The sequence below is a fragment of the Macaca thibetana genome, chromosome 14 (genome assembly GCF_024542745.1).
Source record: "Macaca thibetana thibetana isolate TM-01 chromosome 14, ASM2454274v1, whole genome shotgun sequence".
In the NCBI taxonomy this organism is placed as follows: Eukaryota; Metazoa; Chordata; class Mammalia; order Primates; family Cercopithecidae; genus Macaca; species Macaca thibetana.
Window position 1 is genome coordinate 51,340,370 of NC_065591.1, and position 25,294 is coordinate 51,365,663.

Genomic DNA, 25,294 nt, shown 5'->3' on the forward strand with positions numbered 1-25,294 from the left:
GAACTAGGAAAAAAATATGCCAAGCATGAAAAGAGATATACAAATATGCAAAAGAAGATCTGGAGAATGGAGTGCTCTGGGAGAGATAGGAGTTCCTAAAGAAAGAGAAGGAATGAACTGAACACACTGCTTGCATGAAATAGATGCTTTGAATAGATTTATGGAATGAATGAGCAAACAAAGAATAAAACATTGAAGATTAGAAAAAGAAAAGATCCACTAGAAGAAAAATGTAACCATTAATAAAAAAGTTGAAGGTACAAACAGAGCCCTATTTAAGATCCATTAAAAATAATTGAAATCAACATTTATCATCAAATATTTTAATTACCAAAGGAAAAGAAAGCATTCTGCAAGGAGCTAGGTTACATATTTCATGTAAAAAATATAGTCATAAGTAGATAAGGACTTCACTGTAATGAAAAACCATGTACATATCATAGAGTAAAAAAGCTGTATAATTTCTGTCTTTATACAGTCAAGTTTTTATCCAAATGCAAAGATGTTAATGAATTTTCAGTCTGAAGAAATTTGGTCACCCACTAATGGATCAGCATTGACTTCAAAAGTTACTTCAAAAAGAAATCTGATCTTAAAAGATAGACCTGAAAAAAAGATGATACTATTAAAAATAGTATGAAATCCTGAATTAGTATGTATCTATTGAAGAGATAAGTAAACAAAAACAATAGAAAGAATTGTTTGTGATAGGAGTTGGGCATTAGGAAAATTGTTAGAATAAAAATAGATTAAAATAAATAAACTGAGTAACAAGTTAAATCAATGAAAAATGGAAGCAGTAATAGAGTAGGGCAATACAAAAAAACACACAAAAATTTCCCACAAAAGAGAATCAAAGATACTATTTTGATAATGAAATCTTTGTGGTTTATCTTAAATTGACAGCTAATCAAATTAAAAAGAAGACAGTTGCTAAAGGAAATTAAAATAAGCAAAACCCAAACCAAACAAATTAATTGTGTATACAATACCAAATAACATCTAGGGTAAAAAAACCCAAATTAACTATAAAAATTGAGAGATAAAAAGTAAAATGAAAAAAAAAAAAAAACCTAAGAGGACTAAGGTTAAAATAAGTGTAAGCTCAAACAATTTGGGGGAAGTAAAACAAAATAAAACACAAAAACAAAAAGAATGCTTCCAACTGGAATAATGCAATAATTTACTGGGAAATCTTTAAAAAGGCTTAGAAAAAGGCTAAAAATACTAAAAAGTAAATTTAAAAAATCACTAAAAAGGTATACTAATTAAAGGGAAGAAAAAGCAAATGAGATTTCAGACAAGGTGGAATTATGGTAAAAGTTAATAAAGCAAGCTAACTATGTTAATTATGTGACAAAAGTCAGCCTTAATAATGACAGCATAATGATATTATGTCTATAAGGCCCAAAGAACATAGCCACAAATCACTTATAAAAATCAAAGGGAAATTAGTAAGTATACAATTTTAGAACAAGGTATTAATACCCTATTACCAGAATATGATAAACTAATAAGAAAATGATAATAGACTGAGAAACATAATTAAACATACCATTATACAGCAGAAAGGGTAGGTACTGCCAACAATTTAATAGATTGAACAACAAACAAACAAACAAACAAACAAAAAACCCTGAAATGTTATTGCTGTTTCCTGATTAGATGGTTAATTAACATGTACTCCTCATCCTCTAAATTCAACCCAGGGAAACTTCAGAAGCAGAGGGAAGCACAGATCCAAGGAACTAACAGAGACACTGAAATAAAGAGGAGATCAAAGGCTATTCTGATCCAGGAAAAAGAGGATAGATGGAGTGATGAATCCTCCTCTTTCCCCTAGCCCAGTGGTGGGAGGATGGATTTGTGAGGACTGTTGGAGTTCTCTTTTATTTCCCCTCCTTTATGTCACCAAGGGAGGGTCCTTGCCTGTCCTGCAACCCAGATGTCTGCAGGACTAGGTCAGTTCTATTCCTATTCCCATTCCCAGCCAGAGTAATCTCAGGGCAGCAGCATAAAGCCCTCTCAGGAGAGAAGGGGATAAATGAAGCCCAGCCTTCACTGGGTATACACTTCTTCATCCCTTGTGTTTCCAAACTTGCAGGGCTGGGGATTACAACCTAAGGAGATCACTTCCTCCTATTCCTGCTTTGTTCTAAGAGTGTCAGGATGAATCTTATTACCCAGTAGAAGAATGCAAATAGAAGAGTTGATAGCAGCGACATGATGCCTGGGCCTCGTCTCCTTCCTTTTCCTTATACACACCAGAAGGGGCACCACCTAGGATTTGGCCTTTCCCCATCATACACTTCCAGGCATAACATTTATATCACCACAGAAACAGAAGGCCACCTGCCACAGTAACTAGATCCCAAGGAGTACAACTAGCGAAAGAGAATGCAAGCTGAACATGAAGCAGCTTATTGCAACAGATGGACCAAAACTTTAACAGAAGCACAATACATATCCTCAAAGATAGGGAGGATGTTAGCAATATGAAGCAAGAACAAGAAATAGAGAAAAAGAACAAAATGTAAATTAGGTGTTATACAAATATCCGTAATGGCTGTGGTATCCCTGCCAAAGATGCACAACCTGAATCTAATCATGAGGAAGCATCAGACAGCCCCAGACTGAAGGAGAGTCTACACAGTAACTCTCTGGTACTCTTCAAAGGCATCAGTGTCATGAAAGTCAAGAAGGACTAAGAACCATTCCAGATTGAACAAGACTGAAGAGACCTGACAAGTAAATGCAGTATATAATCTTAGACTGGATCTTGAACCAGAATTTTTATTTTTGATTTGCTACAAAACTCTGCTGTATGATATGGTTGCCACCAGCTACATGTAGCTACTGTGTGATTGAAATGTGGCTAGTCTGAATTGAGATGTGCTGTAAGTGAAAAATACAATGGATCATATTATGAAAAGGAGAATGCAAAATGTCTCAATAATAAATTTTTATATTAATTGCATGTTAAAATGATACTACTTTGGATATACTGACTTAAATAAAATAGAACATTAAAATTAATTGCACTTGCTTCTGTTTAATTTTTTTAATGAGGCTATTAGAACACTTCAAATTACACAGGTGGCTCATATTTGTGGTTTACATTATAGTGATATGAAACAGTATTGCTTTAGAGAACATTAGAGGTATAATGAGTATAATTTGAACAAGATATGTAGATTATAGTATTTTATCAATGTTAATGATAAGTGCATTGTAATTTTGTAAGAGCATCCTTGTTCTCTTACAAAATATTACAAAAACATTCAGGAAATACACACTGAAGTATTTAGGGGTAAAAGGTCAGGCATGATGTCTGCTACTTATAAGAAATTCACAAAAAATAATGGGTATCTATATGGTGAGAGAATGATAAAGGAAATGTAAAATGTTAACAATTGTGGAATCTGGTGACAGGTAATCAGAAGTTTTGTGTGCCATTCTTGCAACTTTTATATAACTTTGAAGCTATTTCAACATAAAGGTTTATAATAAAACCCCCACAACAGTTGAAATAAACAACACAGTAGTTGGGGTAAAAGCAGGATGGTTAGCACTAAAGAAAGAAATGAGCGGCCTAGGGATAAAATTGAGGAACTTCTTACTTGCTTTTTCTTGTCTTTAATTAATATATCTTTTTAGTGTTTTTGAGTTTGTTTTTTACAATTTTTAGATGTTCTAAGCTGTTTTAAAGGCAGCAGTGAGGTAGGAAGGGAAAAAACACATAAAATAAAACCCAGATGATATGAAGGAAATGAGAAGAAGTGACAACATCTGAGTCACTAGAGGCTCAGAAAGAGAAAAAAGGAGGAGGGGAAATATTTGACAAAAAATAAATCTCCCAGAATTAGAGGAAGAGGAAAGGCCTCATATTTAAAGGATCCATAGAGTAGAAAACTAGGTTTTATTAATTTATTTCTATTTTTAAATTATTATTATTTTTTGAGATGGAGTCTTGCTCTGTCAAGCAGGTTGGAGTGCAACGGCATGATCTCCGCTCATTGCAACCTCTGCCTCCCAGGTTCAAGCAATTCTCCTGCCTCAGCCTCCTGAGTAGCTGGGATTACAGACATACACCACCACTCCTGGCTAAGTTTTGTATTTTAGTAGAGATGGGGTTTCACCATGTTGGTCAGGCTGGTCCCAAACTCCCGACCTCAGGTGATCCACCCGCCTCAGCCTCCCAAAGCACGGGGATTACAGGTGTGAGCCACTGCGCCCAGCTGAAAACCAGGTTTTAAAAAGAAAAACACTACATCAAGTCGCATTAACAGTGAAAATTAAGAACATCAAAGAGACAGCTAAAAAAAAAAAAAAAAAAAGAAAAGAAAGGAAAAGCAAAGCAGAGAGAGAGAGTAGATCACCTAGGAAGCAATCAGATTCAGACTGAGATTGGACTTCTAAGCAGCTGGATAGAAGCACACAACGGACAATGGAAAAGAAAGTGTTTCTGAACTCAGGTCTTATATCAGCCATCAGTCATTTAAATGTGAGAGCATAATAAATTCTCAGGCATATAAGGCCTTAGGGGGTTTGCCTTGCAAAAGTGTATTATAAAAATACTCTTGTAGAAAGTAGTGAAATAAGAAAAACACTAAAGAGCAATGGGTGAACAACACTTTAGTAATGTTTATGGTTGTGTAAAAAAGCAAAGACTAAAGAAAAACAAAAAAGAAATTATCCACACAATCCAGAAATAAAATTCTAGAAAATAACCAACATACAGTGTGTATTTGGGTACAGTGATAGTAGAGACCAAAGGAATCATAAAGTATGCTCAAGTACTTGTTTTGTTTATGAATTCAACAGAGATAAACATAAGTATGTGTCTTACATTAAAGGCAACCACCATAAGAACAACAAAAAATGGATCAAATCACTTTTAATCCAGCAGAAGAAAATAACTTAGGGAATGGAAAGAAAAGAAGGTGTTTTTAAAAAAAGAAACAACGAGAAAGTACAATCAGAAAATGTAAAATAACAGGGTAGAAAAATTATAGTAGGACAGCAATCACAATAAACATGGGGTAAATGGAATCAAACAAACAACAGGGCCCAGAGCGGCCTTTCATGGACTAATGATACTTGTGTGTCACTAGGTAACACATAGCTTGGCACCCAACGAAGAATAAGAAAACAGGCTTTTGAAAGTCAACATAAGCTAGGTTATTAAAAAAAACCAACAACAACTAAGTAAGTACAAAAAAGCAGAAATTATATATAACATACTATTTTACTGATATGGTTTGGACGTTTGTCCCCTCCAAATCTCATATTGAAATGTAACCTCCAGTGTTGGAGGCGGGGACTGGTGGGAGGTGACTGGATCAAGCAGGGAGAACCCTCATGAGTGGCTTAGCTCTCTTCCCTTGGTGATGAGTGAATTCTCACTCTGGTAGTTCACAGGAGATCTGGTTGTTTGGAAGAGTGTGGCACCTTTTCCCTCTGTCCCTCACTCCCTCTCTCACTGTATGACATCAATTGCTTCTGCTTGGCCCTCAGCCCTGATTGTAGCCTCCTGAGGCCCTCACCAGAAACAGATGCTGGAGTCCTGCTTGTACAGCCTGCAGCCAATTAAACCTCTTTTCTTTATAAATTACCCATTCACAGGTATTTCTTTATAGTGACACAAAAATGGACTAACACACTAACCAAAACAAAATAAACAAAATTAGGAACAAAGATATAAATCAAAACTCTCTGACTACTTAGAAATTTTGAAATACTCTGCTAATTAACAAGTACATCAAGAAGACAAAGTGCACAAAAGCACTGTATTAAGAAAACAATGAAAATGAGAACTACAAATTAAATACCCTGGGAAGGGCTCAGAGCTAAACTAAGAAAATTCACAGCCGTAAGTGCATTTATTAATAATAAAACCATAAAGCAAAATGGGAAAATTAGCATACTAAGTAATCAATATAAAAATTCACCAAAGTAACAAAAGGGCAACCCAAAAGAAATAGGAGAAGAGAACAATATATAAAAAAGTGGATGTATGTAAATTACCAATAGGATAACAGTAGCATTATCTAATAAGCTACAAAGCTTATTAGATAAAGCTAACGTGGGTAAATTTAGCCAGGAAATAGAGAATGATCTTACTGCACTCTATAGTTGTATGCTAGGAACTATGAAATTCTAAATAAAATGGATAATTTTTTAAGGAAAAAGTAAAATTCGAAAACTGACATAAAAGAAAGAGCCTGACAAAAGCTCTCAGCATTTGCTTGTCTGTAAAGGATTTTATTTCTCCTTCACTTATGAAACTTAGTTGGGCTGGATATGAAATTCTGGGTTGAAAATTCTTTTCTTTAAGAATGTTGAATATTGGCCCCCACTCTCCTCCGGCTTGTAGAGTTTCTGCAGAGAGATCTGCTGTTAGTCTGATGGGCTTCCCTTTGTGGGTAACTTGACCTTTCTCTCTGGCTGCCCTTAACATTTTTTCCTTCATTTCAACTTTGGTGAATCTGACAATTATGTGTCTTGGAGTTGCTCTTCTCGAGGAGTATCTTCGTGGCATTCTCTGTATTTCCTGAATTTGAAAGTTGGCCTGCCTTGCTAGGTTGGGGAAGTTCTCCTGGATAATATCCTGCAGAGTGTTTTCCAACTTGGGTCTATTCTCTTCGTCACTTTCAGGTATACCAATCAAAGGTAGATTTGGTATTTTCACATAGTCTCATATTTCTTGGAGGCTTAGTTCGTTTCTTTTTGCTCTTTTTTCTCTAAACTTCTCTTCTCACTTCATTTCATTCACTTGATCTTCAATCACTGATACCCTTTCTTCTAGTTGATTGAATCGGCTACTGAAGCTTGTGCATTCGTCACATAGTTCTTGTGCCATGGTTTTCAACTCCATCAGGTCATTTAAGGACTTCTGTACACTGGTTATTCTAGTTAGCCATTCATCTAATCTTTTTTCAAGGTTTTGAGTTTCTTTGTGATGGGTTTGAACTTCCTCCTTTAGCTCGGAGAATTCTGATCGTATGAAGCCTTCTTCTCTCAACTAGTCAAAGTCATTCTCCATCCAGCTTTGTCACCACAAGGCCTGCCCTACAAGAGATCCTGAAGGAAGCACTAAACATGGAAAGGAACAACCGGTATCAGCCACTGCAAAAACGTGCCAAATTGTAAAGACCATCAATGCTAGGAAGAAACTGCATCAACCAACGAGCAAAATAACCAGCTAACATCATAATGACAGGATCAAATTCACACATAACATATTAACCCTAAGTGTACATGGGCTAAATGATCCAATTAAAAGACACATACCGGCAAATTGGATAAAGAGTCAAAACCCATCAGAGTGCTGTATTCAGGAGACTCATCTCATGCAGAGACACACATAGGCTCAAAATAAAGGGATGGAGGAAGATCTACTAAGCAAATGGAAAACAAAAAAGGCAGGGGTTGAGATCCTAGTCTCTGATAAAACATACTTTAAACCAACAAAGATCAAAAGAGACAAAAAAGGCCATTACATAATGGTAAAGGGATCAATTCATCAGGAAGAGCTACTTATCCTAAATATATATGCACCCAATACAGCAGCATCTAGATTCATAAAGCAAGTCCTTAGACACCTACAAAGAGACTTAGACTCCCACACAATATTAGTGGGAGACTTTAACACTCCACTGTCAACATTAGACAAATCAACAAGACAGAAAGTTAACAAGGATATCCAGGAATTGAAATCAGCTCTGCACCAAGCGAATGGACCTAATAGACATCTACAGAACTCTCCACCCCAAATCAACAGAATATACATTCTTCTTAGCACCACATCACATTTATTCCAAGATTGAGCACATAGTTGGAAGTAAAGCACTCCTCAGCAAATGTAAAAGAACTGAAGTTATAACAAACTGTCTCTCAGACCACAGTGCAATCAAACTAGAACTCAGGATTAAGAAACTCACTCAAAACCGCTCAACTACATGGAAACTGAACAACCTGCTCCTGAATGACTACTGGGTACTTAATGAAATGAAGGCAGAAATAAAGATGTTCCTTGAAACTAATGAGAACAAAGACACAAAATATCAGAATCTCTGGGACACATTTAAAGCAGTGTGTAGAGGGAAATTTATAGCACTAAATTCCCATAAGAGAAAGCAGGAAAGATCTAAAATCGACACCCTAACATTACAATTAAAAGAACTAGAGAAGCAGGAGCAAACACATGCAAAAGCTAGCAGAAGGCAAGAAATAACTAAGATCAGAGCAGAACTGAAGAAGACAGAGACACATAAAACACTTCAAAAAATCAATGAATCCAGGAGCTGGTTTTTTGAAAAGATCAACAAAATTGATAGACCACTAGCAAAACTAACAAAGAAGAAAAGAGAGAAGAATCAAATAGATGCAATAAAAAATGATAAAGGGGATATCACCACCGATCCCACAGAAATACAAACTACTGTCAGAGAATACTATAAACACCTCTACGCAAATAAACTAGAAAACTTAGAAGAAATGGATAAATTCCTGGACACATACACCCTCCCAAGACTAAACCAGGAAGAAGTTGAATCCCTGAATAGACCAATAACAGGCTCTGAAATTGAGGCAATAATTAATCGCCTACCAACCAAAAGAAGTCCAGGACCTGATGGATTCACAGCCACATTCTACCAGAGGTACAAGGAGGAGCTGGTACCATTCCTTCTGAAACTATTCCAATCAATAGAAAAAGAGGGAATCCTCCCTAACTCATTTTATGAGGCCAGCATCATCCTGATACCAAAGACTGGCAGAAACACAACAAAAAAAGAGAATTTGAGACCAATATCCCTGATGAACATCGATGCAAAAGTCCTCAATAAAATATTGGCAAACCGAATCCAGCAGCACATCAAAAAGCTTATCCACCATGATCAAGTGGGCTTCATCCCTGGGATGCAAGGCTGGTTCAACATATGCAAATCAATATATGTAATCCAGCCTATAAACAAAACAAAGACAAAAACCACATGATTATCTCAATAGATGCAGAAAAGGCTTTTGACAAAATTCAACAGCCCTTCAGGCTAAAAACTCTCAATAAATTCGGTATTGATGGGACATATCTCAAAATAATAAGAGCTATTTATGACAAACCCACAGCCAATATGAATGGGCAAAAACTGGAAGCATTCCCTTTGAAAACTGGCACAAGACAGGAATGCCCTCTCTCACCACTCCTATTCAACATACTGTTGGAAGTTCTGGCCAGGGCAATCATGCAGGAGAAAGAAATAAAGGGTATTCAATTAGGAAAAGAGGTAGTCAAATTGTCCCTGTTTGCAGATGACATGATTGTATATTTAGAAAACCCTATCATTTCAGCCCAAAATCTCCTTAAGCTGATAAGCAACTTCAGCAAAGTCTCAGGATACAAAATTAATGTGCAAAAATCACAAGCATTCTTATACACTAATAACAGACAGAGTCAAATCATGAGTGAACACCCATTCACAATTGCTTCAAAGAGAATAAAATACCTAGAAATCCAACTTACAAGGGATGTGAAGGACCTTTTCAAGGAGAACTACAAACCACTGCTCAAGGAAATAAAAGAGGACACAAACAAATGGAAGAACATTCCATGCTCATGCATAGGAAGAATCAATATTGTGAAAATGGCCATACTGCCCAAGGTAATTTATAGATTCAATGCCATCCCCATCAAGCTACCAATGACTTTCTTCACAGAATTGGAAAAAACTACTTTAAAGTTCATATGGAAACAAAAAAGAGCCCACATTGACAAGACAATCCTAAGCCAAAAGAACAAAGTTGGAGGCATCACGCTACCCGACTTCAAACTATACTACAAGGCTACAGTAACCAAAACAGCATGGTACTGGTACCAAAACAGAGATATAGACCAATGGAACAGAACAGAGCCCTCAGAAATAATACCACACATCTATAACCATCTGATCTTCGACAAACCTGACAAAAACAAGAAATGGGGAAAGGATTCCTTATTTAATAAATGGTGCTGGGAAAACTGGCTAGTCATATGTAGAAAGATGAAACTGAATCCCTTCCCTATACCTTACACAAAAATTAATTCAAGATGGATTAGAGACTGAAATGTCAGACATAAAACCATAAAACCCCTAGAAGAAAACCTAGGCAATACCATTAAGGACATAGGCATGGGCAAGGACTTCATGTCTAAAACACCAAAAGCAATGGCAACAAAAGCCAAAATTGACAAACGGGATCTAATTAAATGAAGAGTTTCTGCACAGCAAAAGAAACTACCATCAGAGTGAACAGGCAACCTACAGAACGGGAGAAAATTTTTACAATCTACCCGTCTGACAAAGGGCTAATATCCAGAATCTACAAAGAACTCAAACAAACTTACAAGAAAAAAACAACCCCATCAAAAAGTGGGTGAAGGATATGAACAGACACTTCTCAAAAGAAGACATTTATGCAGCCAACAGACACATGAAAAAATGACCATCATCACTCACCATCAGAGAAATGCAAATCAAAACCACAATGAAATACTATCTCACACCAGTTAGAATGGCAATCATTAAAAAGTCAGGAAACAACAGGTGCTGGAGAGGATGTGGAGAAATAGGAACACTTTTACACTGTTGGTGGGACTGTAAACTAGTTCAACCATTGTGGAAGACAGTGTGGTGATTCCTCAAGTATCTAGAACTAGAAATACAGTTTGACCCAGCCATCCCATTACTGGGTATATACCCAAAGGATTCTAAATCATGCTGCTATAAAGACACATACACACATATGTTTATTGCAGCACTATTCACAATAGCAAGGACTTGGAACCAACCCAAATGTCCATCAATGACAGACTGGATTAAGAACATGTGGCACATACACACCATGGAATACTATGCAGCCATAAAAAAGGATGAGTTCATGTCCTTTGTAGGGACATGGATGAAGCTGGAAACCATCATTCTCAGAAAACTGTCACAAGGACAAAAAGCCAAACACTGCATGTTCTCACTCATAGGTGGGAATTGAACAATGAGAACACTTGGACACAGGGTGGGGAACATCACATACTGGGGCCTGTTTTGGGGTGGGGGGAGTGGGGAGGGATAGCATTAGGAGATATACATAATGTAAATGATGAGTTAATGGGTGCACACCAACATGGCACTTGTATACATATGTAACAAACCTGCACGTTATGCACATGTACCCTAGAACTTAAAGTATAATAAAAAATAAAAATAAAAAAATAAAAGAAAGAGCCTGAATACACCAATAACTGATGAAGAAATTGGATGATAACTTGGGGATGAGGATAGGGGAAAGTATTCAGTGTGTGTGGATAATTCTTTTAAAGTCTCAATTACGAATAGAAACTGGTAGGTAGGAACTAACCAATTTCCTCCTCAAAGCTAGCATGGTCTTGAGACTGCAGTCAGATAAAGAGTTGATTTAAAAATCAGAAATTGTGTACCACTGTCACTCTTACATGTAGATCTGAAGAATTTAATGACAATACTAATGGATTACCACTTTAAAGGAGAGGCATGGTAGAAAGGACTCTAGGGTCAGATGCACCCAGATTCAAAGCCAGATGCATCTCATAGCGGAAACCTGTGGCACAGCCAGTGCATCATTCTCTGGTTCCCTCTCTCTCTCTCCCTCTGTCTGTCTTCCCCTCCTTTTCTGTCTCTCTCTTCCCACTCCTCTCTGTCTCTGCCTCTCGTATCACACACCAGCTCGACCACAGATTTGCTCTATGAATTGGGCCAACTCTAGCCTCTCTGAGACCCAAATTTCTCTTCCATAAATCAGGAGGATAATATTCATCCTATGAGACTAAGGTGAGAATTATTGAGAAAATGTATACAAAAATATAATGCTTTGTGAATAGTTTATAATTATGCATGCATACTAAAGGAAGAAAAATAAACCACGATTAAATTAGGCTTATCAGAGAATGGAAGAATAGTCTAGCAAATTGAAAACTAGGAATTATAATACTCCACAAAAAGAGATTGAATAGTAACAATTATTTGTTCATGTCAATAAGTGCTGAAATGGCATTAGAAAAATCCAATATCCATTAAAAAAATTAAAGGTGTACATCTATATTTAACATCCTTAAACATCCTGGATCCAAGAGTCAACACTGTACATTGTCAGTGAACAAGAGGGGGACCACAGAAATCATGGAAGACTAATCAGAAAAAAAAAAAAAGAGAGAGAAAAACATGTTGTATTTTACAGGCAAATTATTTTTTTTATTTTGCTTATTTATCTTCTTAGAAATGAGGTCTCACTCTGTTGCCTGGGCTAGAGTGCAGTGGCAGTGGTATAATCATGGCTCATTGGCCTTAACCATGGGTTCAAGGATGGGTTCAAGCCATTCTCCTGCCTCAGCCTTCCAAGTAGTTGGGACTACAGACATGCACCACCGTGCCCAGCTAGGCAAATAGCTATTGATTACTTATGTAGCCCAAGGAATATTAGGTAAAACTATTAGAAAAAAGCATACAGGTACAATAAATGGGAATAATGAGAGCATTTTTGTACACTAATTATAACCTGGTAGAAAGCGTAATGAAAACTGGAAATCTCATTCATAATAACCAAAACATAAAATAATCCTAGAAATTAAGTTGATGAAGCATACATAAGAATGAAACTGCAAAGCCTTCTTAGGAAAACAAACATCATTTAGAAAAAATTAAAATTTAGGCCGGGCGCGGTGGCTCACGCCTGTAATCCCAGCACTTTGGGAGGCCGAGGCGGGCGGATCACAAGGTCAGGAGATCGAGACCACGGTGAAACCCCGTCTCTACTAAAAAAAAAATACAAAAAATTAGCCGGGCGCGGTTGTGGGCGCCTGTAGTCCCAGCTACTCAGGAGGCTGAGGCAGGAGAATGGCGTGAACCCGGGAGGCGGAGCTTGCAGTGAGCCGAGATCGCGCCACTGCACTCCAGCCTGGGCGACAGAGCGAGACTCCGTCTCAAAAAAAAAAAAAAAAAAAAAAAAAAAAATTAAAATTTGTTCAAGTCTCAGTTTTTATGGAAAGTAAATATATTTTTAAACCAGGAAACATGATCTGTGAAAATGCACTATTATTAAAGGGTGTCCTCTTAGCCAAAATTCCAGAAACCCCTTATCTAATAATCTACTTTATAATATTGCTCCTTCGAATATGTTTTGGGTTAGATGACAGCCTAGTGTTGGCAAAGTGAGAAGGAGTTAGAAGATATGGGAATAGAAACTAGATTGGCATCTGAGTTTAGCCACAGACCCAGAGAAAAGACATTCTCATTTGGGTGTTTTTAGGTCCTAGGTGAGCAATGGAAGGAAGCAGCATTTGAGTGGGGTGGGGGAGAGGAAGGCAATTCTGAGTGGATCAAAGGCAGCCTCAGTATAGTGGGGATGTACAATCCTTTATAAAATCCTATAGCAACATAAAATCCTATAGCAATAGCTGACTTTACCGTATTTGCTAGCTTTTCTTTTTATTTTATCAAAATAGTACATGTACAGAGTCTAAGAATCAATTTCTGAAAGAGTGGCAATACCAGTCTTGGTCCCACAGGGAACAGAGGGCATACTCAAGTGGGGCAAGAGAAGTGAGTCTGATGAAGGGACAGTTTATAAGGGCCTGGCAGAGTCAAGGGAGTACAATAAGGAAAGGTGAAGCTCCCAGGGAGTTGTGACTACCCCTAAACCTGAGGAGAAGCAGTTTCAGGAACCAGGAGGGAGAGCTGAAGCTGGAAGACAGGATGGCTGGGCAGAAGCTGTAGCTGCTGGAAGAGGACTGCCCATCTGCAGCATCCACTGACAGGGAGCAGTGGGTGGGTAGGTAGAGACCCTGACCTCACTCTTCTCTGTCCTTGGCTTCCCACTGACCAAATTCAGCTGGAATGCACAGGGTGAGAGAGCTACTTGATGAGCTCCCTCGAGGTCACCCTCCCAAAGCAGGATGGAGAGGAGAAAAGTGTGGATCTGGGGGTTAGAATGAAATCCCTAAAAAACACTCCTGTGCAAATTACCTAAAACTACTGGAAAAAGTAAGAGAAATCCTCTGGGACTGAATCTGCTTTATTCATATAGTGTTATCTTTGTGGGATTTGGGGAAACAACAGAGATTTATGTGTTCAGCCTTCCCTGTTTAACTGGAAAATGTGATCATGGACTTTCCTTCTCCACTCGCAACCCATACACGGGTGAATGGTTGTCCTAAGACTTCCTTTCCAGAGAGGCAGAAGGAAGGCAAGAGAAAAAGGGTACAGAAGATACTTAATCTTTTCTCTTTTGCCCTTTCTTTCATTGAAACTGTGTATGACAACACATGTGTTGGGTGCCAAATTCTATTTCCTGGTGAAATTCTGTATTTGTGACTCAGCCTGGTAGCAGCAGCAGTGTCTCCTGTCCCATCATAGCACTGGCAGTGGCACAGCTGGGAGGCTTTGATGGGCAGACTTCTCAGTTTTGGGAGGGATTTCACAGTGATGGAAGAAGGAAGCAGTGGGATTATTGTTCATTGTATGCTTGTGGTGGTTCATTTTATGTGTCAACTGCACCATTGGGTGCCCAATTTATTTCTGGGTGCATCTGTGAGGATTTCCAGATGTGATTCACATTTGAATCAGGTAACTCAACAAAGGAGACTTCCCTCCCCAATGTGTGTGGACCTCATCCAATCAATCAAGGGCCAAACAGAACAATATGCAGAGGAAGAAGAAATCCATTTCTTTACATCCTGCCTGCCTGCTTGACCAGGAACATTGGCCTTCTCCTGCCCTGGGACTGGGATTTACACCATTGGCTCCCTTTGTTCTCAGGCTTTGGACTTCAACTAGAACCACACCGCTGGCTCTCCTGGGTCTCTGGTTTGCAGATGGCAGATTGTGGAACTTCTCAGCCCCCATAATCATGTGAACCAATTCCTCATAAAAAAAATTATCTATCTATCTATCTGTCTATCTAATCTCTCATTTATCTATCTCCTACTGGTCTGTTTCTCTGGAGAACTGTAATATAATGTTTAATTTTGTTTCTGCAGTTAGATTGAGAAAGAAGGGCTATGGTCCATATGGTATCACCGTTCAAGGCATGGTTTGGTTTTATTCATCAATGGGAAAAAACTAGACAAGCTCAACATTATGAAGTTAACAATTCCTCTCAAGGTAATTTTGAGATTTAGTGCAATCCCACTTAAAATTCTGACAGGCTCCTTTCCAGAGCTTGATGAAATGATTTCAAAGACATTTGTAAAAAGAGAAAGATAATAATATTGAGGAATATTTTCTTTTTTTTTTTTTTTTTTTTTTTTTTTTTTTTTGAGACGGAGTCTTGCTCTGTCACCCAGGCTGGAGTGCAGTGGCCGGATCTCAGCTCACTGCAAGCTCCGCCTCCCGGGTTTACGCCATTCTCCTGCCTCAGCCTCCCGAGTAGCTGGGACTACAGGCGCCCGCCACCGCGCCCGGCTAGTTTTTTGTATTTTTAGTAGAGACGGGGTTTCACCGTGTTAGCCAGGATGGTCTCGATCTCCTGACCTCGTGATCCGCCCGTCTCGGCCTCCCAAAGTGCTGGGATTACAGGCTTGAGCCATCGCGCCCGGCCATTGAGGAATATTTTCAAAAGAAAGAGCACCTCCATTTCCAAGCCAGAAACCTAGCTTGTCAGCTATGATGCTTCTCTCTCTTACTCCTCCGCATCCAGTCCGTGACAGAATGTACTGTTAAAAGAGATGTCAAATACACCAATTTTCTCCATTACCACTTTCACTGCCGCAGTCCGAGCCACACCATTGCCTGCTAACCGACTGCGGTGTCCTCCTAGACCATCCTCCCACACATCACTGGCCCCATCCAAGCTGCTGTCCACCCAGCATCCACATATGGCCTTATCTTTCTTCTGGCCTAACCTCTTCAGCAGCTTCTCATTGCTCATCTCCCTCCACTCTCTTCCTTACTCATTTTGTCACTGCTTCTCATTCATTCATCCATTCATTCCACACTATTTATTCAGAACTTTCAATGTGCCAGACAATGACTGACTCCCTGGGGAGACAAGGAGCAAAATCAGACTTGATTCATGCCAACACCCTAGTGGTTTTAAAGGCAAAGGACAATAAACATGAAAAAAGATTCAAGTGTGTTGGTAATTAAACCAATGCCGATTTAAAATAAGATTAATTTTGAATAAATAATAAATAAAATTTTAATGAAAATTTTAATTGAATGCTGAGGAGGCTAGGAGAAACAGACACATTTATTCATTATTGGTAATAAACTGAATTGTTACAAATGTTTTGGAGAAGAATCTGGCAAGACGTCGCAAGGGCCACAAGAAAAATCCATATTCTTTGATCCAGCAGTTTTAATCTTGGGAAATTATTTAAGGAAATAATTTCAAAGAAAGGAGAAGGATTGAGGAAGACTTTAAGTACAAAGTGTTGTGGTGGGTTTTTTTTTTTTTTTTTTTTGACACAGAGTCTCACTCTGTCACTCAGGCTAGAGTGCAGTGGTACAATCTTGGCTCACTGCAACCTCTGCCTTCCGGGTTCAAGCGATTGTCGTGCCTCAGCCTCCTGAGTAGTTGGAATTACAGGCACACACCAGCATGCCTGGTGAGCTTTTGTATTTTTAGTAGAGATGGGGTTTCACCATGTTGGCTAGGCTGGTCTCAAACTCCTGACCTCAAGTGATCCACCTGCCTTGGCCTCCCAAAGTGCTGGGATTATAGGCGTGACCACCATGCCCGGCCTAAGTTCAAAGTATTTTATTGCAGTGCTTTCTACGTTAGCAAAAGACCTGACATTACTTAAATGATCAATAAAACAATAGATAAGTTGCCTAGAAGAAGCTGATATGAGTATGAAGACAAAATCAAATGCAAAAAGTAGAACACAGTGGGTTCAAATGTGATATAGATACTCTGTATACAGACGAATATATGAAGAAACAAAAGTAGTTGCTAAGTGTTAGAGTGGTGGTTTTTCATGTGATTAGACTTAATAATAATTTCCTAAATCCAGTGACCCAATAGAAAAGATGGCTGAATTACATTGTAAAATGAACTTTGATTATATAGAGTATATTTTCCAATTGCTGTATTTATATTTTAGGCAATGTATTGGCAAATGAAAAACGTAATTGGCTTCTGGAAAAAATGTTCTTTTCATCAATGCATATCTGTTAAGCAGCATTAAAACCGATGTCATAACAAAAATGGGGGAAGCTATGCAGCTTACATTGTCAAGGGTGATGAAAGGGTCTCTATGGGATAGGAGCACTTGTCAAAAACCCAAGAGCTGTATTCAGAGCTACAGAGTAAAGAGACTCAGCATCTTTTAGGTAACTCCCAATCCCTTGGCAAAGACTGGGCATGTCTCCAGCCTCCAGGACACCCTTATGTGGTAACACTGCCCAGTCATCTTGTTTCTGTGAAGCAACTGCTTCTGAGCTATAGTTGGGAGCTACAGACTCACAGTGCCTAGAACAGACATTGCAGGAGCTGGCAGTTCTTCTGACACTTTAGGGTCCATGAACTCCACTCAGGCTCAGTGAATCCAGCCAGACCTTCTCTTTCTGACTTCTAAGTTAGGATCTCTGCAACACAGGTTTTTGTAGAGTGGGGCAAAGCTGTTCAGTATGGCACCAAATTTGGTACCAGTTGAGTTCATGTTAGTAAAGCAGGGCCTTATTAAAAGATGCTTTGTGTATAAGATACTAATTTTCCTGCAGAGGACAGAAGATTGATTGCCTCCTGATAGCCTAGAGAGGAAGGCATAAAGGAATCAGGAGACCTAAGCTTTGATTTTGTTTTGGACACTCTCTGGCTATGTCATCTGAGTCGGTAACTTCTTTGTGCTTCAGGAATTTTTCACTTATAAAATTAGGAGGTAAAACTTACATTATAAGTTAAAATGGATTTCTAGAACTACTAGATTAGAAGTGTTTTAAAAGGATTTCACTATTTCCAGATGACAAGCAGAGATCTACGGCATTACAATAGATAGGGAATGCCAGAGGTCATTTAGGTGAATCCCTTGCCTCCCTTCTTATCTAACCACATCTAGCCCCTCCTAGAGAGAACTCTGTGCTCTGATGGAGGGAAGCCCAGAAACAGCACTTGGAACAAACCATTTTGTATAATGGTTAAGAAGAGCCTCTGCAGATGTGGCCCACCTGCAGAGACTGAGTGTTGCCCTATCCCTCCTAGAGTGTCTAACATAAATTCCGAAGGGCAAGTTACCCAAAGACTACTGAAAGTCAGACACCTTAGGCTGCTATCTTACCTATTGCAGAGGTTCTCAAAGCATGGATCACAGACCCCTGGGAACCCCGAGACCCTTTCAGGGGGTCTAGAAGGTGAAAACTATTTTTATAATAATGCTAAGACATTACTTCCCTTTGTAATGTATTGACATTAACTCTGGCACTGAGCATGGATCAAGGCAATGGCCCCAAACCATATTAGTAGCTGATGTATTTTTCACTGCCACATACCAACAGTAAAAAACAAAAGGGGTCCGTTTCACTTAAGAATGTCCTTGGAGGGTATTGGCAAGATGGCCGAATAGAAACAGCTCTGGTCTGCAGCTCACAGTGAGACCAACGCAGAAGGTGGGTGATTTCTGCATTTCCAACTGAAGTACCCTGTTCATCTCATTGGGACTGGTTAGGCAGTGGACGCAGCCCACAGAGGATGAGCAGAAACAAGGTGGGGTATAGCCTGGCCCAGGAAGTGCAAGCAGCTGGGGGCCTCCCTCCCCCAGCAAAGGGAAGCCGTGAAGGACTGTGCTATCCGGCCCAGATACTACACATTTCCCATAGTTATTGCAATCCGCAGACCAAGGGATTCCCTCGTGTGCCTACACCACCAGGGTCCTGGGTTTCAATTACAAAACTGGGCGGCTTTTGGGCAGACGCCAAGCTAGCTGCAGGTTTTGTTTTTGTTTTTTTTTTTCCCATACCCCAGTGGCACCTGGAACTCCAGCAAGACAGAACCATTCACTCCCCTGGAAATGGGGCTGAAGCCAGTGAACCAAGTGGTCCTGCCCAGCGGGTCCCACTCCCATGGAACCCAGCAGTCTAAGAACCGCTGGCTGGAAATTCTTACTGCCAGCACAGCAGTCTGAAGTTGACCCAGGATGATTGAGGTTGGTGCGGGGAGGGGCATCCACTATTACTGAGGCTTGAGTAGTCAGTTTTCCCCTGACCGTGCTAAGGAGGCTGGGAAGTTCAGACTGGGCGGAACTCAACACAGCATGGCGAAACAACTGTGGCCAGACTGCCTCTCTAAACTCCTCCTCACAGGGCAGGGCATCTCTGAAAGAAAGGCGGCAGGCCCAGTCAGGGGCTTGTAGATAAAACTCCCCTCTCTGGAGACAGATCACCTGGGGAAGCGGCGGCTGTGGGCCCACCTTCAGCGGATTTAAACATTCCGGCCCGCAGGCTCTGAAGAGTGCAGCAGACCCTGACAAGGATGCAGAAAAAGCCTTTGGTAAAATTCAACGGCCCTTCATGCTAAAAACTCTCAATAAACTAGGTATTGATAGAACATATCTCAAAATAGTAAGAGCTATTTAAGACAAACCCATAACCAGTATCATATTGAATGGGCAAAAGCTGGAAGCATTTCCCTTGAAAACCAGCACAAGACAAGGATGCCCTCTCTCACCACTCCTATTTAACATAGTACTGGAAGTTCTGGCCAGGGCAGTCAGGCAAGAGAAAGAAATAAAGGGTATTCAAATAGGAAGAGAGGAGGTCAAATCGTCTCTGTTTGCAGATGACATGATTGTATATTCAGAAAACCCCATCATCTCAGCCCAAAATCTCAAGCTGATAAGCAACTTCAGCAAAGTCTCAGGATACAAAATCAGTGTGCAAAAATCACAAACATTCCTATACACCAATAATAGGCAAGGAGAGAGCCAAATCATGAGTGAACTCCCATTCACAATTGCTACAAAGAGAATAAAATACCTAGGAATACAACTTACAAGGGACATGAAGGACCTCTTCAAGGAAAACTACAAACCACTGCTCAAGGAAACAAGAGAGGACACAAACAAATGGAAAAAGATTCCATGCTCATGGATAGGAAGAATTAATATTGTGAAAATGGCCATACTGCCCAAAGTAATTTATAGATTCAATGTTATTCCCATCAAGCTACCACTGAGTTTCTTCACAGAACTAGAAAAAACTACTTTAAATTTCATATGGAACTAAAAAAGAACCCGTATAGGCAAGACAATCCTAAGCAAAAAGAACAAAGCTGGAGGCATCATGCTACCTGACTTCAAACTATACTACAAGGCTACAGTAACCGAAGCAGCATGGTACTGGTACCAAAACAGATATATAGACCAATGGAACAGAACAGAGACCTCAGAAATAACACCACACATCTACAACCCTCTAATCTTTGACAAACCTGACAAAAGCAATGGGGAAAGGATTCTCTGTTTAATAAACGGTGCTGGGAAAACTGCCTAGCCACATGCATAAAACAGAAACTGGACCCCTTCCTTATATCTTATACAAAAATTAACTCAAGATAGATTAAAGACTTAAATGTAAAACCTAAAAGCATAAAAACTCTAGAAGAAAATCTAGGCAATATCATTCAGAACATAGGCATGGGCAAAACTTCATGACTAAAACACCAAAAGCAATGGCAACAAAAGCCAAAATTGACAAATGGGATCTTACTAAACTAAAGAGCTTCAGCACAGCAAAAGAAACTAGCGTCAGAGTGAATAGGCAACCTACAGAATGGGAGAAAATTTTTTGCAATCTATCCATCTGACAAATGACTAATATCCAGAATCTACAAGGAACTTAAACAAATTTACAAGATAAAAATAAACAACCCCATCAAAAAGTGGGCAAAGGATATGAACAGACATTTCTCAAAAGAGGACATTTATGCGGCCAACAAACATATGAAAAAGTTCATCATCACTGGTCATTAGGGAAATGCAAATCAAAACCACAATGAGATACCATCTCACGCCAGTTAGAATGGCGATCATTAAAAAGTGAGGAAACAACAGACGCTGGAGAGGATATGGAGAAATAGGAATGCTTTTACACTGTTGGTAGGAGTGTAAATTAGTTCAACCATTGTGGAACACAATGTGGCAATCCTCAAGGGTCTGGAATCAGAAATACCATTTGACCTAGCGATCCCATTACTGGGTATATACCCAAAGGATTAAAAATCATCCTACTATAAATACACATGCACACGTATGTTTATTGCAGCACTGTTTACAACAGCTAAGACTTGGAACCAACCCAAATGCCCGTCAATGATAGACTGGATAAAGAAAATGTGGCACACATACACCATGGAATACTATGCAGCCATAAAAAAGAATGAGTTCATGTTCTTTGCAGGGATATGGATGAAGTTGGAAATCATCATCCTGAGCAAAGTAACCCAGGAACAGAAAACCAAACAGCATGTTCTCACTTGTAAGTGGGAGTTGAACAATGAGAACACATGGACACAGGGAGGGGAACATCACACACCAGGGCCTGTCTGGAGGTGTGGGGCAAGGGGAGGGAGAGCATTAGGACAAATACCTAATGCACACGGGACTTAAAATCTAGATGATGGGTTGATAGGTGCAGCAAAACCACCATGGCACATGTATACCTATGTAAAAAACCTGCACATTCTGTACACATATCCCAGAACTTAAAGTTTAAAAAAAAAAGAAAGTCCTTGAAAAAACAATAAAAATGATTAATTTCATTAGATCTCTGCCTTTGAGTATACACCTTTTTATTATTCTGTGTGACTAATTGGGAACTATGCAGAAGCACTTCTGCGATATACTGAAGTACTGTGATTGTCTTGAATAAAAGCACTTATGCGACTCTTTGAGGTGCAAGCTGGACTAGCCACTTTTTACGTTCATAAAACATCATTTTCACTTGAAAGGACAAATGACAGACAAATTATGGTTATTCAGACTTGGGAATCTGGCCCACATTTTCTAAAAAATAAAGTGAGCCTGTCACTTCAAGGAAAACAACTGACAGTATTTGTTGCCAGTGATAAAATTTGAGCTTTCAAGCAAAACCCAGAATTTTAGAAAACCTGTATTCATTATTATGAACTTGATAGCTTTCTGATATTAAATACTTTTCTGATGAGGTTGGTAGTGATATTAATGGATATGGCTTTTCACATTGTTTAATGAACTGTGTCAACACTTGGACAATCTGCATAACTCAGTAAACCAATATTTTCCAAATGATCAACATAAGATGTTACAAAACCATGCATTTGTAAAAGATCCATTTAAAGTAGAAGGTAAAGCAATGACTTTTACTGTAGGAGTATAAGTTCACTGATATAGTTTCATATTCCACATTGTAATTAACCTTTTAAAAAACAACAATTTGCAGAGTTCTGGTGTAGGATCAAAGATTATCTATAATTATCGGAAAAGGTTATTAAAATACTCTTCCCCTTTCCAATTACATAGTGATATGAGACAGAATTTTCTTCACATACTTCAACCAAAAAACAGATTTTTAAAAATCTATGTGAATCTACTTTGAATCTAAGTTGAATGCAGAAACAAAGGCAAATGGGAATCCAGGTGTCTTCTATTAAGCCAGAAGAAACGACAGTTCCAAAAACTTAAAACATTGATCCTCTTGTCACATTTCTTTTGTTTTGAACAATATAGGTATTTTCACAAAATATGTTCTTTATATTAACCTGTAATGAGTTTATTATTTTTAATTTACTAGGTTTATTTTAAAAATAAATAATATTTTTAAATTTCTCAGTTTTAATTTTTGATATATGGAAGATTGATGGCTATAACCCATATAAACCACTTATGTTGGGATCCTCAAAGATTTTTGAAGCATGTAAAAGGGGTCCTGAGATTTAAAAGCTTGAGAACTACTGTCCTAAGATCGCTGTAGAGAAAGCAGCGTTTTGGATGACTAATAAAGGACGGGGGGCTTGGCAACTGTCAATTTGCACTGTTGTGGGAAGCTTCTCTGGGCATGATGATAGAGATTGGTTATCAAGACAGCATCATCTTTGCAGTGGCAAAAGGAAATTCATCTATTACTTAAGTCTGATAGAAATAACTTTTGAGAGCCTTAAATTTTCAAGGTCCTGATTAGATCCTCCCCCATGCCCTTTTAAATGGCTCCAGTCTCCCTGAGTGTTCACTCCTTTTCCTCCATGGAAGGTTTGGCTCACACTCTCCTCAGTACTGCCCATCATGACTAGGTGAAGGCTAGATATCTGCCTTCCAGGTCATAATGAATGCCACTCTGAGTTCAACAATCAGTACATAGTGCTTGGGAAGGCAACAGGCACTAAGAATCAAAGATAAGCACAGCATCACTTTTGTCCTGGAGGACTTCTCAGTTTAGTGGGAAAGAAATAGTTTTAAAAAAATAATTGCAGTATGATATGTTAAGTGTTATTCTGTACAAGTGACCAAATTTTCCCAACCAAAAATTAGGACACAATCTGATAGACAATTTCTATCAGACATAATGCCAGAAATGGGACAGTCCTAGAAGATCTGGAACACACGTCTCCTATAATTACTAAGAAACTCTCAACTCCACAGAAATTCTGTATAGATTTGTACTTGATTTGGCCCAAAGACCCAAAAACAATTTTTTTTTCACCTCCTCCCTAAATTCTGGGAAATGACAGTGGCAGAATAGAAAAGGTCAAGAAACTTCTTAGGATCACAAAAGATGAGTAATGGGCCCCTAACATTTTATTTCCTCTGGTTAGTGGATAAGAGAGGCTGGAGGAAATTTTTTCCATCACGCTCGTTCCAAGTGTTTTCTTTCCCCCAGGCAGACCAAGTTTCTTCGCACTGGTCTCCCACACAGCTGATGCAGATCAGGCTGAATCTCAGAGTCAGAAGAATGAACTAGAAAGAGGCTTCTAAGATCCCAAGCCTTGATTGCATGTGGGTAACATTAAACAATAGAGCTCTTGATTTGCCAACAAATGTCGGAGTCCCCTCTGGGTGGGCTGTGTGGGGATCATGGAGGTTCTGATCTGGTCTGAGTCTTAAGTCCCAATCATGTGCCTTTTTCTCCCCCTTTCCTTTGGGACCTGAGCCAAATCCCTCTTTTTAATCTTTCTCTCCCATTCCTACTGTTCTTCCTGAACTGTGGCAACTCCAAAGCAAAATGCACAAGAACAAAACAGACAATGAGCAGAAAAAACAGGCTCAGTGCCACACACGGACATCCTGCCACCCACAGAGAGAATGGGCAACATGCAACCCAAACAAAAGGCAGGCCTAGGAGCCTGACAAACCCCTTTGGATTTGGATCCATTACTTACATCTCAATGTGGGCAAATAATGACATCTCTCTGCTCCCCAGTAAACATATCCACAAAAACACATTACTTTGAGGATTAAACACTAGAACATATTTCGAAATGCTTGGTTCACAGTAAGTCCACTTTTCTTAGTCTTCACATCTTTCTGCATGACTATTTGGTTAGTGTCTATCTCTCCACTAGCCGTTGAGTGGCTTGAGAATATGGGGTGCATCTTTTTTTTTTGTTGTTCCATATGATAACTCTAGAGCTGAGCACAGTGCCTGGTACATGTTAGGTATTTGTTGAGACAGTTATGTGATAAAGTGGAATTAGTAGGATCGACTTAAAAAATAGTCAGCTTTGGGTCTCCTGACAATTCTCATGGCTTTGTTTTGGCTATCTTGATAACAATGTTATGAAAGGATTTATTTTTATTTATTTTTATTTTTTGAGTCAGAGTCTCACTCTGCTGCCCAGGCTGGAGTGTACTGGCGTGATCATGGCTCACTGCAGCCTTGAACTCCTGGGCTTAAGATCCTCCTGTCTTAGCCTCCTGAGTAGCTAGGACTACAGGCAAGACTACAGGACTACAGGCATGTGCCACCATGCCCAGTTAATTTTAAAATGTTGCTGTGTTGCTTAGGCAGGTCTCTAATTCCTAGCCTCAAAGGATCCTCCCACATCAGCCTTCCAAAGCACTGGGAGTACAAGCTTGAGCCACCGTGCCTGGCCCCTCATGAAGGGATTTCAAGGTGGCATCTGAAGTCAGTAGAAAAAGGGCATGCTGACTAATTACCAACAGCTATGATAGTAGAGTATTTGTTGACCTTGACCTGTAGAGTCAAGAGCAGGTTCCTTTTGCCAGGTATTTCCAGCAGGTCTGTCATGGAATTCATGGACAGGGTCATGGCAGGGTCATTGAGGTTACCAAATGCCTGACCTGAAGATAAGCAGCATGACT

General features: G+C 39.2%; 1 protein-coding gene across 1 annotated transcript in view; it reads right to left on the reverse strand.

The window, feature by feature from the left end:
* SPON1 (spondin 1) overlaps nt 1-25,294 on the reverse strand; it is a 297,955-nt gene that overhangs the window by 147,830 nt on the left and 124,831 nt on the right. The window lies entirely within an intron of this gene.